Here is a 12,765-nt window from a genome sequence, read left to right as displayed (position 1 = left end):
TATTATTAACAATTGTAACTATTACTGATTGTACATTGTTGTTTACAGGAGCAAGTACGAACTGAGTTCTTACAAAGAATACAACAAAGATTCCTCTTAATGTTGAGAAATGAAGCAGTAGACCTCGGCTATCTATTAGATGTTGCCCAGCAGGAATGGAATGTTAGCTACTAGCTAGCCTACCGAGCGGGGCTCAAGGCGAGGCGGTGTGTCTTGACGTGAGCTAGCCGGTTACCGAGCGGGGCTCAAGGCAAGGCTGTTGTGATTGTGCTTGACTGGGACTAGAGGTTACCGAGCTGGGCTCAAGGTAAACCGCTCCGTGTTTGTGTTAGACAGAGGCTTGACTTGGCTGAGCTGGGCTCCAGGCGAGGCTACCGCAGTGTTTCCTCTAGGATTTTTTTAAGCAGTGGGGGCAGGCCTGTCCGAACAACCCCACCGCCCCCCCGTCCCACGGAACTGACAACTGACACTTCGCTGCAACACAAACAGTTATATGTATTCACCTCTATTCACACACAATGAGGCATTATTTTCAGTTGTGATTGAGCTGTATATTTGGAGAATCTACAACAGGTCTGCACAATGAATTTTGAAAGGCAACTGCGACTATTGTGCGTCTGCCCCATTTCTGATACCGTGGGGGAAGAAAATTAAACCGTGGGGGGCCGCCACTACCAAATCAACGTAGAGGAAACACTGCTACCGTGCTTGTGGACAGTAACGTTAGCCAGTCACCGAGCATGGCTCAAGATGAAGATTCCTCTTAACGGGCTGTTCAGACTACACTCTCGGATAAGTTGGATTGTACTGACGACCTACGTGTTATTTAACCTGGAGCTTGTTGTATTCTTTGTAAGAACTCAGTTCGTACTTGCTCCTGTAAACAACAATGTACAATCAGTAATAGTTACAATTGTTAATAATAAACTGAATCGTAAACTTGCCTATGTCCTGCCTTACCTAGGATTGCATTCTGCCATCAAGGTGCGACGCACCGGTGATGACGTTGTTACAACCAATCAGAAGCAGAGTACGGCATTCGCAATACGCTTGCTTAGCTGTCCGTCAAACATAAATAAGCCAATGGGAATGCACCCAAGGAAATCCCAACCCCCAGACACGTTTGTGTCAAAACCGCAATCAAAAAGTCAGGGAGCGCAAACGAGAAAGCTGGAATCGTAATCAAAGAAAACAGCAGCAAACAAAACTGAGAAAGAGGCAAAGACAAATATGTTACACGGTTACCCAAATGATTTCATTGCAATCTTGTATTTTTTAATTGAGTTAAAAAATTTTGTTTGATTTTTTCTATTTGGTATTTTGATTTGATTTTTTTTGCTTGCTATTTTATAAGTATTCTTTAATTTTTTTGACACAAAATTGATTCCATAGTTTTTAAGACCGCATGGCCAACGGGTGAATTGATTTGCGTATCAATGGAGTAATGTGGACACACATTGTATCTACTCCCAAACTGATACAATGTTTGTGGACGCAGATCGGATTTGATCTGAAAATCTGTATCAAAACTGATTCAAAGTAGTGTGGATATAGCCCAGTGGTTCCCAAACTTTTAACAGGCATGTACCCCCTGAGACATTATGATCTTCCGGAGTACCCCCAACACCACCAATTGTTAACAAGGTTTTTTTAAATTGTTTTATTAATATTTATTTTCATCAATTTTGTCGAGAATAGTGAATAGGATCATAAACATATGATACAAATCTCATCAATAGTCAACATAGGCTATGATAGGCCTACAAATGTGCTGAATATAATGATTTTAAATAGATCTGCACCTAATCTCACACACAATCGTCTTGTTGAATGCAGTGATCTTATCTGGTGCTTGTCTTTGCCTTGTAACTGGAGATTTAACTCATTGAGCTTTCCAAATATATCGCTAAGATAGGCCAGCTTCGTCAAGAAATGTTCATTAGTGAACGTGCTTGCAGATTCAAACATGCGCTCTTCCTCCAAGAAGAGGCGACTCGGAGCTCAAACACGCGACAGCACTTTACCTCGGGAAAGCCACCTTGCCTCGCTGTGAAACAGTACAGCCTTTTGGTCAGCTCCCATCTCCTCTCAAAGTGTATATAAAAAATAGACACGCTTTTAAGGGCCGGGTCTTGATGAAATTCACCATTCTCACAACCTCGTTCAAAATCTAATTCAGGTCGGGACTAACTAAGCTGCCTTGACACGAGCGCTTCCCTATGAATAACACAGTGCGTCCATTGCATCGGGTGCTACCTGGGCCTAGGCTACAGATAAAAAAATAAATAAATAAAACTCCTGTTTTTCACGTCAGTTCGCGCCCCACCTGGCATGTCTCCGCGACCCAGTAGTGGGTTGCGACCCACAGTTTGAGAAACGCTGTTTTACCCTCTCTGTCTCCACTCTCAAATATTTTGTTAATGCGTAGAAAATACGTTTTTAATGTGCAGTGCAAATGCGGAAGTTAAGTTATCAACGTGGGATAGAGAAAATGTTTGAAAAGGCATACTGTAGGCTATGACTTAGATCTTTTTTCGCGTACCCCCTGAAATCAGTACACGTACCCCTGTTTGACAACCGCTGATATAGCCTATCCCTGGCTTTAAGCAGGTGCAAACATCCGTGGGTTTTGATTGGGGAACGTTTTTTGTATTTCTTTCTGTTTGTTTGTGATTGTATGAAAGCAAATGGGCTAAGTGAAACTATATGCAATTTCTACCAATTCAGTCTTTTCATCTTACATCATTACATAATTGCATTTATATTGAACACTGGTAAACAGCCCATTCCCGTAGCTTTTTATATTTATGGTTTTGTTAATATAAAACTCATTATTTTTCATTTCTGATATTGGTATTGATACTATTGTTATTTGTACTATTATACTTAATGTTGGCCTTTAAACTGTTTATTTTAACTATTGTAATGTTTGTATTCTTTAAGTCACTTTGGACAAAAGCATCAGCAAAATACTATAACTATGGGAGAAATGGACCTTGACTTAGAAATGAGCCAAAATCATTATAGCCAGATGACTGAATTAGAACATCTCCATAACAGAGGTTTATGGGGTTCTCCAGTGGTGAGTACCCACAGTGGTCCAAGGAGGGACTAACCGAGGGACCAACCATTAACCGTTGCTAAATTACTAGCCACAGCCCGACAGGTGTCATAATACCAGTTTTCGGCCATGGGAGGTGGTATGCGGGCAACGTAACCGCCAGCCAAACTGCAATACACAAATAACTCGCACGACTTGTGGGCGTACTTGAACCAAAGAGTATACTGTACACCTGTCGGGCTGTAGCTAGTAATTTAGCATGCTAATTCAGGTTGCAGCACTATACCTTGTCATTTTTTAATGACATCATCGCCCTTATTTCTTCTCATTCTTTTGATGCGTGTAGCTCATTTTTTTGGACATTTTTACCTCAATTCTTACACATGGCACCTTTAGGCTCATTCAAAAACTTCGGGCGGGTCAATATAGGGTTCAACGTCAAAAAAATTGATACAAAAGGTTTTTTTATGGATTCTGGTACTGTTGGACATGCTAAATAACATACTAAAAATCTAGTAAAATCTGACCTTGGGAAAGGGGTCATTTTCAAAATGGCCGCCAAAATGGCTGTCAACAGGTTAGAATGGCTATATCTCAATTACTATTCAGCCTACAGGGGTGAAATTGATATCAAATGATGGTCAAATTAAACAAGAATAGGATTTTAAATGTTAAAATTGAAAATGTTTTAATGCTCTACCTTTTTCAGCCATAAATTAAAATCAATGTGTTTTAATACAGAGCAAATGCAATACAGGATTATTAACCATCTCCATGGCATGGAGGAAGATAAGACATGTCTTAACTGGTGTTATATCTCATCTAGAGGTTATATGCTTTTAGAAAATATATGGTTTGGGGTGTTTAATCTGTTTTGCCTGGACAATATAGGCTAAAATGTATCCCCTTTACACTAGATTCGCCTATACAGAATAGAGGGCAATGCATTGTTCATGGCATGGAGGAAGATGGGACATGTCTTAACTGGTGTTATATCTCATCTGCAGTTATATGCTTTCAGAAAATATATATTTTAGAGTGTTTAATTTGTTTTTCCTGAACTGTACATGCCAACATATATCCCCTTTACACTAGATTCGCCTATACAGAATAGAGGGGATTGTATTGTGCATTCACGGAGGAAGATGGGACATGTTTTAAATTGTGCTATATTTTATCTACAGGTTATATGCTTTCAGAAAATATATATTTTAGAGTGTTTAATTTGTTTTTCCTGGACTGTACATGCCAACATATATCCCCTTTACACTAGATTTGCCTATACAGAATAGAGGGCAATGTATTGTGCATTCATGGAGGAAGATGGGACATGTTTTAAATGGTGTTATATCTTATCTACAGATTATATGCTTTCAGAAAATATATATTTTAGAGTGTTTAATTTGTTTTTCCTGGACTGTACATGCCAACATATATCCCCTTTACTCTAGATTCGCCTATACAGAATAGAGGGCATTGTATTGTGCATTCATGGAGGAAGATGGGACATATTTTAAATGGTGTTATATCTTATCTACAGATTATATGCTTTCAGAAAATATATATTTTAGGGTATTTAATTTGTTTTCCCTGCACTTAACATGCCAACATATATCCCCTTTACACTAGATTCGCCTATACATTATAGAGGGCATTGTATTGTGCATGCATGGAGGAAGATAAGACATGTCTTAACTGGTGTTATATCTCATCTAGAGGTTATATGCTTTTAGAAAATATATGTGTGAATTAGATGTTGCACGTCGTTACAAGCCGTCGCAAAGCATTCACATGTCTGGTCACAGTTGCAAGGTTTTAGAATGTTGCATGAAGTTGCTGCTCATCTCGTTGCGAATCTTGAGTGTGATTTGGGCTTAAGTATGGCGCAGACTGCGCACGTTATGATTAGATGGCATTAAAAGACTGCGGTGGGGAAAAGCTAGAGTTCCAAATTGTATAACTTTTTTTTCCAATATGAACTATGCCTATATGTCCGACTTCGTTATCGTTCAATTCATCCCTTGTGTTTAAAATTTGCGGATAGGCCGATGGTAAGCTTGTTTTTATGCTGGCAACAAAACCAGAACGGTTCGCGAACGTTATTCTTTATTCTAAATACTATGGCGATAAAGAGAAAAGAAGTCAGAAAAGGAATTTACCTTAGCAGGGCCGTTTCAAGGAATTTGGGGGCCCCAAGCAAAATGGACATGGAACCCCCCCCCCCCCTCCCCCCACTGCACGCAAAGCCTACAGGAACCACAGCATAGCCATACAGTTTAAGTTCACCCACACTTAATATAAATAATAAATGGTGACAGTGCAAATACTGCTGTTGCATATATATACTGTGCATTAGTTTTGAACATTTTGAACATTTGAACATTTGCAAAAACACCACCGTACCATAAAATCCAATATAAATGTAAAAAAGTGCACAATAAATAAATCCCACATTCTTAAACACACACACACACACACACACACACACACACACACACACACACACACACACACATACATACACACACTCACATTAACATTTTGCAGTTGAGAAAATAAAACACTGCCATCTTATGCAGAAAAAGGCTCCCTATAGTAGCCAGAATTAAATTTAAATCTCTCACTTTGGCCTATAGGACACTAACTAGATCTGCTCCTAGTAATTTTAATTCAATAATCAAGCCTTACATCCCCAACCGCCCACTGCGGTCTTCTGGTGAGCGCATGTTGTGTCGACCAGTCATGAAAACTGGGTCTAATTCCAGACTCTTTTCTTCAGTGGTTCCTTGTTGGTGGAATTAATTGCCCAGTGCTCTCCGTTCCTGTGGTAGTTTTGGGTCATTTAAGAGGGGTCTAAAGACATTCCTATTCAACATATACTTAGTTGTTTAAGTGCTTATGTGTTATGGTTTGTATAATGTTGTTTTATTTTAATTGGGCTATTAATTAATTTGACATTATTGTTTATTATTGATATTCTCCTTAATGTAGTCTTAGCATGTCATTGTTTTTATATTATTGATTGAATGGACATTATTGTTTATTATTGCCTTTCCCCTTTTTTTTTCCATTGCTTTTTTATTAGGCTATTGATTGAATTGATATTATTGTGTACTATAACTATTCTCCTTACTATATTTGACCTACATTCTAATCTGTTCCCTGTTCAATTTTAAATATTATTATGTTGTTTTGTATTTATGTGTCGCTTTGGACAAAGGCGTCTGCTAAATCCATAACCATAACCATAACCATAAAAAGGATGCATTGTTCAAACTATAAAGAGTGCAGGTTGTATAGCAATTTAAAAATCCAACATAAATACAAGTACACACACACACACATAAGATTAACCTTTCAGGCCATCTTCATCAATGGAGGTATCCTTAGGAAGAGCCTGAGGGCTGAGAAATTTAAGCAAAGCACCTTGAGGGAGAAAGAAAAGATATGTTAGCATTTCCATATTTTGATATTTAGAAGGGATGCAGCTGCTTTCACAACTACCAATGCTTTGGCTACTGTAAAAACATCCCAAGCTAATGTTATACATTGACCTAGGCCTACTTGTAGCTTAACATAGCATTTAAGCATTCTGCTGTTTGAGAATTAGACAGGTGCTTTAAAGACAGTAAACAGCTGGCGTGCATGAATACTACTAGACATGAATGTTCCAGTCTGCTTTGATGCACGGAATTTATCGTGTGGTTTTCCTAACCCCCGTTTGGTAAATAGATTATCACGGTTGAATAGCAGAGAAGCTATGCCACTTTCATAAAAAACTATTACAAAGCTAAAGCAATGTTGTCATTAAATACGATAAACAGTGATTCTGGAACAGATCTGCGTCTTCCTTATCCCGTTAATAAACATATTACAGTATGTAACCATATTCCGTCCGTTCAAAAGAAAAGTTGCGCTAACTGTTCTAGTTTGTTACAAGCAGCATGGGCCGTCAGCAGTGTTGGTCAAGTTACTTGGAAAAAGTAATTAGTTACTGATTACTGATTACTTATCCAAGAAAGTAATCTAGTTACTTTACTGATTACTTATTTTCAAAAGTAATTAGTTACTTTACTAATTACTTTACTTAGTTACTTTACAAAAACACACTAGCTATACACAACCTGAATACGCTTTTTTAAAACTTGGTTTTATTCGTTTTTGGTGTGTATACTCCTTCATTCGAATAGATGTAAATAAAATACAGCAAAAAAATTATTAAAACCAAAGTCTCTATTATTAACATTTACATCTTCACTGTAAAATCCAATAAGTAAACCTTACTTAAAAAAACCATGGAAACCGATTGCCTTGAAAAATCAGACTAAAGTGGACTGGGATTCTAAAACTGAGCTTACAAGCAATTCCTTAGTGTAGTGTATTAACACTACAGCAAATTCCTCTTTAACCTACCTAGGTATTGTGAAGTGAAGTGTACTTTAGTTTTCATTCATAAAACTCATGTTCTGAAGTTGAGGTAACTAATCAACCAATTCCTCATATCTGGAATATGTAGTAACAGTTACTTGAACAGCAAGTTAATCTTACTTGGTGAAACCATGGAAACCGATTGCCTTCAATTTAGCAAGTAAATATTACTCATATACACAAGTTTGAATAAAAATTGGCTCTATTCTAAAATAATGACATTTACAACTGCATCAGGTACAAATACGGCTTTGAATTATTTATTATTCTTGTAAAAACAACAAAATTGTGTTGTTTTAATAAAAAAAAAAAACATCTTAAAATGTCTTAAATGGCACAATTTAGCTGTAGCAACAACCTACATCTTCCTTTTTTCTCCTTGAACATTTTATAAAAATCTTTAAGTATCTCAGTAGCCTGTACCATATAAAAATCAACACAGTAGTCTAACGTAAATTAACACAATACATGAAAAATACTGTCTTCTTAAAGGGATATTCCACCATTTGGAGAATTACACTCATTTTCCACCTCTCCTTGAGTTAAACAATTGATTTTTACCTTTCTCCAGTTCATCCAGCCGTTCTCTGAGACTGGCGATACCACTTTTAGCTCCAGCCTAGCATAGATCATTGAATCGAATTAGTCCATTAGCATCTCGCCTGCTAGCATCACGTTTAAAAGTGACTAAGATTCCCGGTAATTTTCCTATTTAAAACTTGTCTCCTTTCAAGTAAGAAAGTGTAATAAGACCAATGGAAAATCAAATGTAGAGATTTTCTAGGCTGATTTGACATGGAACTATACTCTCATTCAGGCGTAATAATCCAGTCACTAACCGATTCGTCTGCTGCAGCTCAACTTTGTTGCTGGAAGTTAGCCTACAGTGACTATTTTCAGGTGCTGCATGATATCATTGTGCTGCTGTGCCCATGGTGTTCCTTGATTATTACGCTGGAACGAGAGTATAGTTCCATGTCAAATCAGCCTAGAAAATCGGCACGTTTAATTTTCCGTTGGTCTTATTACACTTTCTAACTTGAAAGGAGACAAGTTTTAAACAGGAAAATTCCTGGAAATCGTAGTCACTTTTAAACGTGATAGGCTAATGGTCTAGTCAGATTCAATGATCTATGCTAGGATGGAGCTAAAACTAGTATCTCCAGACTCGGAGAACGGCTGGATGAACTGGAGAAAAAGGTAAAAATCAATCGTTTAACTCAAGGGGAAATGGAAAAAATGAGTGTAATTCCTAAAATGGTGGAATATCCCTTTAAACATCTCTTAAAACTTAATCGGGCCACCAATTTATAGGGCCAAATTCTAAATGACTTACCACCACAGACTTAAAGGGGAATTCCGGTATGATATTGACCTAAAGTGTGTTGAAACATGATGCAGAATATGAACGTATGTCTCATAGCTCATCTCGGCTTGTCCCCTGCACTCCGAAATCTGGCACTAGTTAGCCGATGCTACCAACAGCTTTTTCAATGGGGTTGCCTCGGCATCGGCCTAGCCATGCAAATAAATCACTGTTTCACAGCATTTACGAGGCTCAAAATATCTCCACACTTCATTGGTAGACTTCCGAGGGCCCTGACATTTAAAACGAGACATTGAGAACTTGGAAAAAGCACTGGTAGTTTATTTACAAGACGATTTATACAGACAGTACCTTAAGGAAGTTTACCGTTCGCAGCCATCTTGAATTTAGTCACGATAAGTCGAGCGACGAGTACGAATGAACAGGTATGATAAGGGATCAGATTCCAAAAATAATTCCGTGGAAATGCATGTATTCCAGTTGCTTCCAGTAGCAGCAACTGGAATCCATGCATTTCCACAGAATTAAGTTTACCAATTAAGTGTGGAGATACTTTGAGCATCGTAAATGGTGTAAAACAGTGATTTATTTGCTTGGCTAGACCGATGCTGAGGCACCCCCATTGAAAAAGCTGTTGGTAGCATCGGTTAGCTAGGGCCAGATTTCGGAGTGCAGGGGACAAGCCGAAATGAGCTATGAGACACACTTTGAGACACACTTTAGGTCAATATCACACCAGAATTCTCCTTTCAGTTTAGAACCATATAAGCTCAAAAAATAGAAAACATCTCAGCAGAAGATTTTTAAGACTTTGCCATTTTGGTGGTAGCTTGTTCTGACCCAAACCAAGCATCACCTTTTGAATGAAATTCAATGTATTTTTCATTGACTTGGGGTAATCAAGGTGTAAGGCATATGATAACCCAAACAAGATGCAGAGTGCCTCAGGCAAACTTTTGAGACCATCCATTACCAGCCTCCCCTCAATGATGATGGCTGTAGACACTGGCTCCAGGTGGATAAGAGTTGGATCAACCAGTGTGTCATCATCAATGACCGTCAATAGCCCTAAGGAGACTTGTGCCCACACATCCTCACCATCAGTAACCTGTAAAACAAATAGAAACACAAAGACAACAGTTAAATATATGACTAATTAGTTATTAGCGTCCAAACTGTACCTTGCTGAAATATAAAATAAATTAACGGTAATGCTGCTGCAAGTAATCCAAGCTTTGTGTTGATCTCTTGAGGATGTCATCAGCATGAAATGATACAAAAGATTTAGAAACATACAAGCAATTTTCAGCATTGTATTACATCCATGGAAACTTACCACTTACCGTAAATGGTGCAAACCAGTGATTTATTTGCATGGCTAGGCCGATGCCCGAGGCACCCCCATCGGAAACCTGTTGGTAGCATCGGCTAATAGCGCCAGATTTCGGAGTGCAGGGGACAAGCCGAGATGAGCTATGAGACAAAAGTTCAAGGTATCATGTTTCAACACACTTTAGATCAATATCATACCGAACTTCTCCTTTAAATGTTGAATACACACTAGTATGAAAATCACAGCCTTCATATGGGCATGGAATGTTAATTTCAAATGACTACGCACATGTGTGAAAAAATCTGCTTCAGTGCAGGGCTCCCCATATGACTGAAAAGTGCATAAACAATCCATATGAAGACAAGGTATTGGTTGTTGCCGAATAAACCCGCCATGTCTTAGACGATAATGCTTAAATAACTGACCTCTTTTGTCTGCCGAAAAAATGCAATGCTTACATTTCCACTGCTTGCTTACACTACCATCTTCTAACCTGCTAACCTTAACTTTGATTCTGTATTCACTACCTCCTGCTTTAAAATTCTAAATTAGCTGCCAACTTTGAATTGGACAGTAATTTACTAGTAGTTAAAGTTACACATTAATTTATCCAACTGTTAATGCAAAACATCTGTGGTGTGGTGGGGGGAAGGGGGGCCATCGATCTAATGTTAGCTCCTTCGAACCAAAAACATGCCTGGGCAAAATAAAAACAGTTCACCAACATGTATATCCTTACAGCTTACCACAAAGTCTTCCGAAAGGAAAAGGTCTGATGTTTATTTTTTATCTTCTGAATGCTTTCAACAACGACTCTTCGGAAGAGCAAACTGAGAGGGCGAAAATTCAAATCACTCCAGCACAGTAACGTTAACGTCTTCCTTGCATGCTCCCACTTCTTCTTCTTCTTCTTCCCTGCAGAAATACGCGCAAGTTCGCCTCCTAATGGTAGAAATGTGTTACTGTTGAGGTTACTTGTCTCAGACAAGTTGACCTCAGTCTTATTATGAAGTAACATGCTTTTTTCAACATGGAAGTAACTGTTACTTTACTCAAATCATTAAGATGCACACATTTGTTGCTGAAAGTAAAGGAAACAAGGTTAATGCAAGTTTACACAAGTGTTAGATTTTACAGTGTTTTAACAGTTGCAGTGCAGATAGGAGTAATGCATTTCCCAAAACAGAAAATGCTGTTGCATGCCACATTTAGGCTGTTCTAATGTCAAAGAACAGTATGTGTTTGAACTGTGTGTGTGCAGTGCCGCTGCTGGCTATTTTAGTGCCCAAAGCAGAACTGTTAGTTTAAAACATTAAGAAATACTACTAATTTGATGCAGTTTAACTCATTTATAAATGGTGCGCTGTCAGCATCTACACAACTCTCATAATGATCAGCTCCATTCAAATATAAGCCTATGGCTAGTCCACAAATTCCACATTTGGCACTATATTAGCAATAGTCATGATATTAAGTTGGTATAAACAGCTAGCTAGACATTTTCTAGCAATTAAAAGTGATAGCCTATATGAGCCTTGTAGCACCTATCTGAGTGGAATGTGTTTCAATCGGCATAGGCTACTGTGCTTCATGTAAATGCTTAGTTTAAGGCAGTGGTTCTCAAACTTTTTCTTTCATTCCCCACTTTGATCAAGGGGGCCTTTTCGAGCCCCACCCAGAGGCGCACCTTGTCAACAGGCAAACCAAGCAACTGCTTGGGGCCCCCGACCTGGTCTCAGCGCGTTTGCCGGTGGGTCAAGCGAGAATTTCGTCCATAGAGATTGAATGATGTATTTTGCGTGCTCCTGCCCTGTTGTACAAACAGTAGGCCTACGTGCATGTAGGCCCTATGCTATGGCCTTATGAACAGCGGATCTGTGTTCAAAAAAGTTCAAAGAATCCGCACATATTTAGGCAACTGTGGTAAACGTCAATCGAGGGTGCAGTGATGACGGATCAACATCGGATTTTGGCATTTAGCCTACTCTGTTAATTGGCAGAAAGATTGGACATGGTTTGCTAGATCTATACGACAGTAAACTTCAGCCAGCTAGCGGCAGTTACAACTAGTTAAGCAAAGAGATGGTTAACGTTATGTTTGTATTAGGGCTGTCAGCCATAACATGTTAATCGCGATGCAGTAAGGACCAAGCATACTTTCATACGTTAATTTGTTAGATTGCCCGATTGACGCAAAGTGCGTCAAAAAACACACCCTTTCTTCTTTGTTACATTGCTCCGGAACTGTTCATTGCAGCGAGATAAAACTTTTTATTTTATTGCGTGACAGAGCAGAAGTGGGGCTTTCCAACGAGACTACGCACGTGTCTGTACGATCAAGTATTAAAATAAAAGAAAATCATGAAATGAAATCAAATTGCATCATATTTACAGTCTATACTTCTAGACTGTAAATATTCCCCTGCTCACCCATTACTATCGTTTGAATTACTCGCAAACCCGTGATCGCATAGATATGGCAAGCATATCAGATGAAAGAGGAGACACATGGCTATCAATTGGTACCATGTATATCGATCCTTCTGGCTTGTAAAAACAGACTAAGTGACTGCAAAATAATAACGTCATGTACACAAACCAACGCTGCACACCCAT

The 12,765-nt window shown here is 38.6% G+C and overlaps 1 long non-coding RNA gene across 1 annotated transcript; it reads right to left on the bottom strand.

The window, feature by feature from the left end:
- Positions 1-9,466: 9,466 nt before the first annotated feature.
- LOC143111563 (uncharacterized) lies at positions 9,467-11,280 on the bottom strand. Its single transcript, XR_012984551.1, has 3 exons — positions 10,896-11,280; positions 10,160-10,289; positions 9,467-9,924 (listed from the first exon to the last, which is right to left on the bottom strand). It is a non-coding gene; the product is annotated as an uncharacterized LOC143111563 (long non-coding RNA).
- Between the last annotated feature and the right edge of the window lie 1,485 nt (positions 11,281-12,765).

This window comes from Alosa pseudoharengus, unplaced genomic scaffold (genome assembly GCF_046254945.1).
Source record: "Alosa pseudoharengus isolate Yale_2024_CS ecotype anadromous, Long Island Sound unplaced genomic scaffold, YU_APseudo_1.1 YU_APseudo_1.1_scf_8, whole genome shotgun sequence".
NCBI lineage: Eukaryota > Metazoa > Chordata > Actinopteri > Clupeiformes > Clupeidae > Alosa > Alosa pseudoharengus.
The sequence above is the reverse complement of the archived record's forward strand: the minus strand, read 5'-3'. Positions and strand labels throughout refer to the sequence as shown.